Here is a 6000-nt window from a genome sequence, read left to right on the forward strand (position 1 = left end):
CATTTTACTGAACAAGATGCCTCTGCACAAAATATCCCCTAATATTTTCCACCCACGATTTCTGCCTTTGTCCATGTATTATGTACCTCAATTAGATTGTGTGTGTACAGAGAGCTAAAACTGTCCTTTTTCTTATCTATGTCTGCTTAGCACAGTGCCTGGCACAGAGAAAGTGCTTAAGAAATATTTATTGAATTGTATTCACAGAAACAAAAAGAATAAAATGATAAAATATCATTATTGTACATAAATAATTTAAACCCTATAATATGTAATCTTTACTATAGTTCTTGAAAAAAAGAAATAGAAACTAGAGATGTTTCCATTAATTGAAGAGTAGTTAAACAAAGTATGACATCTGGATTGAACCTTAGGAAATGACAAAAGGAATAGATTAAGAGAAACCCAGTAAAATGCTTGTGAATTAATAGATAAGCCATAAAGGCAGGATAACAATTTCTAGGGAAACAAACAGCAAAGAAAAGATACAAATCCTCAAAAGGCCTAAAGGGTTCTGATCTAATCAATGAATGGCCAACTATAATGTTAGAACATTTTCCGTGTATGGGATGTTTCATGTATGGGATATTTATGTATGGGATATTAACAAGAATTTCACAATGGGAAAAATTGTTGATAGTTTTTGATCTCCAACATTGGAGGGGATATCCCCTCCAATACAAAAGGCAGATCTTTTGCTATCAAATTGCATTATTTTTGAGGACAAGAAATCACTTGGTTTTTCATGTTAGCATCCCTCATGTCTCGAGGAAAATTTTGGACATAGTAGGTATTTAAATCAGCACCTTGGGAATTTAAATATGTATATTATTATAAATCAAATATCTACCTCTTGAAAAATTAGTTTCAGTAATTAATGAACTGATGTCTTTCACAGTAGATTTAACCAAAAGTTCCAGTTGAGTCAAGCATGCATTTTTTCCTCAAACACAGATAGTCATATCCAGATTTTAATAAAAATGTTACTATTGAATAAAGGCTTAATGATGAAAATGAATCAACTGAACATAGAATGGGTTAAAAAACAAAACAAAACCTCACAGATCTCAATGTGAACCAGCATCCAAAAAATTAAAGTGAAAGTAATTAGGCAGACAGGGTTGATTTCCTTCCTGTACTAAACAATCTAGATGATTTCTAAAATCTCCACAGTAAATGTGAACAAAATTATGAATCAGAAGAAAAGATAAGAAATAATTAGACAAACACATCTGCTATGGGACTGAAAAACAAATACCTTATGAAAGTTTGGGAGAATTATGAATAAAAAGAATTAAATATCTGAAGGAAATGTGAGTCATTATAAGAATTACAAGAAATAGAGTAACAAAATATATTCTCAACTACCTACAATGTATTTCTATTTAAACAATTTAAATCATTTAAGAGATCATATTTGATTTTACATAATAATAAATTTCATGTAAAATGTGGGATTAAACTCAACAATTAAAGACAGTATAGTGGATAGACAGCCAAGTTAGAATCAGGAGGAATTGAGATGGGGTTCTCTTTTTGACTCATACTTGCTAGCTGACTATAGACAAGTCATTAATTTTCCTAATGTCACAAATGTTCCATTATCATTGAAAATTACAGGTGAGATTTTACTTGTTTTGATGAAGTTCTTACAGTGGGAATTACCAATAAAGATGAAATCATGGCACAAGATTATTTATTTATTAAAAATAAAAATATCTGTAAGTAAGAAACATGTTAGTTATAGCTACTAGGAAATGGTAACTTTTTATAGTTGAAATATCATAATATTGATTGATTGATTGATAATTTGCCCCTATAGTTAAATTTCTACTTTATCCCAACTGTAAAAATGATAGCAAATAATCCATATCTGCAAAATGAGTTTAAATACATTGAATGTCCTATCCTTTCTGCTCTTAAATAACAAACATGCTTATTTTATTTTTCTAATTAATTTTAAACACATGCATTTTAGTTTTATTAATTTAATTTGTCTATAAAACTTGTGGTATATTTTAAAAAGCAAAGGATTTCAAGTCAAGGGAATAAGCTTTTAATTGCTTTAGGTTTTAATAAGGCGTTGATGAATTATGGAGAGTTCTGTAAACTTGGAGACATCACTTAAACACTGATTCTCAGAGTAATCATCCCCAAAATAAGATAACATTACCTGGATTTCTAGTTTCATGTAGGTCTTAAATTGATTAATACTATGTACTTGTGTGCACACATGTGTGCAAGATGTCCCAAAAGTCATGATGCTGATTTAAAGTATAATGTCTTTAGAAATACAAATATAACTAATTTGCAAATTAAGCATTTGTAAATTTAATTATATAATTTGCTCTTATACTTATTTAGTTTTGTGAATTTTGAATGTTTTTAATTTACTTTTAAGAAAATGGAACATCCTATCATTGTGCATTTTCTGTGCAAAATTTCAGAATGGCCATTCAGAATGATGCAGAATTTCCACTTTCTCATTCATCTTGACTGATAGAAAAATCCTTGCCGGATCACATCAATTATGTGAAATATCTCAATTAGAAAAATATTAATGAGGCACATCAGAATTTACATGTACATTACAAATCTTTACTCATTGCATGATTATAAGATTGTAAACACAACATTTTCAGTGACTGAGCAACTAGATGATGAAAGTTTTTCCAAAGTTCAAAAATATGAGATTGCAAGATAGTGGTTATTTTGAATTTTAGTAACAATTGGATCAATATTTAAAATTTTTAAATTATTAACCTTTCAAATGTTTTAATAAGTTTCTAGCATTAATATTTGTACAGTTATTAGTTTAAAACTGCACCAAGACTTTTGAGACTATTTCTTATTTATATCTATCTATATTTACTTTATATCTCCAACTATAAGTAGAAACAGATGGGTATATACATATTTTGTTATTCTGTGGTTTCAGTCATGTCCCACTTTTTGTGACTCCATTTGTGACTGGCATTCTTGGCACAGATACTAAAGTAGTCATTTCCTTCTCTAGTTCATTTTACAGATTAGGAAAGTGAGACAAACAGAGTTAGTTGACTTGGCCAGGGTCATATACCTAGTAAGTATCTAAAACTGGATTTGAACTCAGGTTTTCCTGCTTCCAGGTCTGGCTCTCTCTTCACCATGCCATGAAGTTTCCCCATTCATTAGTGCAGACTTATGTGAATCAGCAAAAACATTTGCTTCATCAATCTCCCCAACCCAATTCTTTTGATGTTATGTAAAAGCATTATTAATATAATCCTTAGGTGTCTCTTTGTATTCCAAATTGAAAGCTTATGTTATATGAAGGTTTCCTCACAACAACATAGAAAATTAAATTGTACTCCTACCTTAACATATGCATGATACTTTCTAACTTTCTATTATAAATTCATCCACAAATTTGTCTTATGAAAGGAAAACTGGAAAGAAATAAACATACACATGGACACAAACACATATACATAAAAACAGAAATACTTGAAATACCATAAAAGATATAATCTTGCAGCCACCTAATTGTGAATAGTAGTTCGAAAAGTTCATGTTTTAAGACTTCTTTTAAAGTACATGGCTATCATGGCCATATGCTTATATCTAAGTTGAATTCTTTATAATTTTTACAATAGATTAATAAGGATATTTAGTATTTGATTTGTAGTATTTGTTTCCTCTTGTTGGTACTAAGGAAACAAAAACCATGAAAGTTACAGGAAATTCATTGTTGGTAAAACACCTGGCACCTTAGAAAATCAGAACTTCACTAATTTCATTCATTTCCACCAAGCCCTTTGAAAAGCAAAAAAAACATATCTATTGTTGTTCAGCCATTTCAGCTGTTTTCAACTTTTTATGATACCATTTTGGGGTTTTCTTGGCAAAGATATTAGAGAAATTTACCATTTACTTCTCTAGTTCATTTGACAAATGAGGATACTGAAGCAAACAGAGTCAAATGATTTGTTCACAGTCGCACAACTACTAAATGTCCAAGAACAGCACTTGAGCTCAAGTTTACCTAACTCCAGGCCCTCGGCTCTATCCTCTGGGTCGCCCAGCTGTCTCAACATATGTTTGACAAAATAATTCATTATTTTATGATAAATCCATTACAAAATATTAAATCTCACCCTTTAGGCACCTACTTTTTTCCAAGCTGAAAAATTCTTAAGTTAAAGATTTTATGACTACAAAGTTTAGAATTTAACAATGGGCTTCTCTTTGATATAAATACATTTTAAAAAAAAAATCTTTATTTTTTTTAAGTAATGCTAACAATGGATGCATGAATGTTGAAAATAACTCCTAGGATTGATGCTTGAAATAAGACTTGAAGTACATATCAAATAAAATGTGTTTAAGGTAAATGTATTGTAAAATACTAACTGTTAAATAAATATGAAGGCAATCTTTGCCTTTATCTTTGTTATTGTCATCATTCTTACAACACGGGCAAATCATCAAAAGCATTTGCATTCCCTCTTACAATTAATTTTCCTTCTTTTCTTGACAGTGGTAGTGAAGGGATTAGTTTGATTCTACCAATCTTGACCCTGAATCTTTCAAGCTGATTGTTCGGTGCTGCAAGAATCATCAATCCAATCCATGCAAATTTTTTACCCAAAAGTTTTCATTCCGTTTCATGACATCAGTACAAACACACTAAGGTGTGGGAGAAGAGGCTAATGATGACTATAACTGGTGGCTGTACAATTTGAAAACAAAAGTAATTTAATTTAATGAAAGAATTATTAAAATATATATTTAATTAATAAGTATAAACAATGTTATCAAAATATTAAATAAGATTAAATTACATTAATTAATAATGTTTATTTTAAAATTAAAATAATTTAAATAGCAATGGATACCCAGGTTATTTAAATTTTTTCAGTTTAATTTATTTTTTATTAAATTTTAAGTTCTGAACTGTCTTTGTCTCTATCTTGCAGTAAGGAAAATTACCATGTCACATAGATATATTTGTGTGCATGTGTGTATGATATGTTTATTTAAGATCTTACTATGTACACTTCTATTTAAAGTTCTCTGGAGGCAGATAGCTTTTTCCTTCATAGGACCTAGTCAGTTCATTTGAATGAATTCTAAAACTTAGAATATTTAGAATAGTTTAATGATTTAATCATTCACACATAGTACTCAAGAAATATTGCTGTCTATACAAAGTTCTCTGGGTTGTGCTTATTTCACTCTTCATAAATTCACGCAAATCTGTCCATTTTTTCCCCTAAAATCAACTTATATGAATGACTAACTCTTGAAATATAATATTTGCCTTTCTTTATATACCCAGAATTTATTATCACTGTGATACGCCCTTAATATATGCTTATTGACCAAACTAATTTAAGATTCAATAGAAATGAATAGAAAATCAAGAAGAAAAGGAAGAAGAAATGGGAAAAGAAAAAGAAGTCAAATACATTATTGAAAACTTTATAAAGAGTGAAAAGTAGTTAAATCAAATATTTTTTATCAATACCTCTTCTTTGATCTTTTATTTTTCCTGGACTTTGTAATTTATTCTTTTTTTCTTGCATTACCTATGTTATTTTTAATCAAACTTTTTTTTTTTTTTTAAGGAGTCACATCTACTCAAGTGTGAAATTTGATAGAACACTCTTACTAAGTTGTTGACACAGATCAGCTCAAGAAGAATTTCTGTAAAACAAAATAAACATTTTAATACCAAAGTACCTGGCAGAGAAATATCCCTCCCACCCCCGACAGAATATTAGAAAGTAGAATTTCTTGGAACTTTGTGATAGGAGGTAGCCTAGGGAGATTCACCATCCCACTTTCCAAGAAAGATCACTTTCCCCCCAAAGAAAGAACCAAAAGTTAGCTCTTTGAAAATTACTATATGAAGTATAACTTATATTTCTCTGACAGTTTTATCTTATTCCAAAGTATACAATTAAAATCTTAAATATTTCTGACTGGTTAAAAAGTAATGGTCTAGGATGTAAGACA

The 6000-nt window shown here is 29.6% G+C and overlaps 1 long non-coding RNA gene across 2 annotated transcripts in view; it reads left to right on the forward strand.

Moving 5' to 3' along the window:
• LOC116419953 overlaps positions 1–5713 on the forward strand; it is an 85364-nt gene extending 79651 nt beyond the window's left edge. The window contains exon 6 of one of the 2 annotated variants that reach the window (XR_004230278.1): positions 5610–5713. This is a non-coding gene — a long non-coding RNA (uncharacterized LOC116419953). Of the gene's footprint in view, positions 1–4519; positions 4722–5609 lie in introns of those variants that run through there. The other variant, XR_004230279.1, reaches the window with a different exon arrangement.
• The last annotated feature ends 287 nt before the right edge of the window (positions 5714–6000 follow it).

The sequence above is a fragment of the Sarcophilus harrisii genome, chromosome 6 (assembly GCF_902635505.1).
Source record: "Sarcophilus harrisii chromosome 6, mSarHar1.11, whole genome shotgun sequence".
In the NCBI taxonomy this organism is placed as follows: domain Eukaryota; kingdom Metazoa; phylum Chordata; class Mammalia; order Dasyuromorphia; family Dasyuridae; genus Sarcophilus; species Sarcophilus harrisii.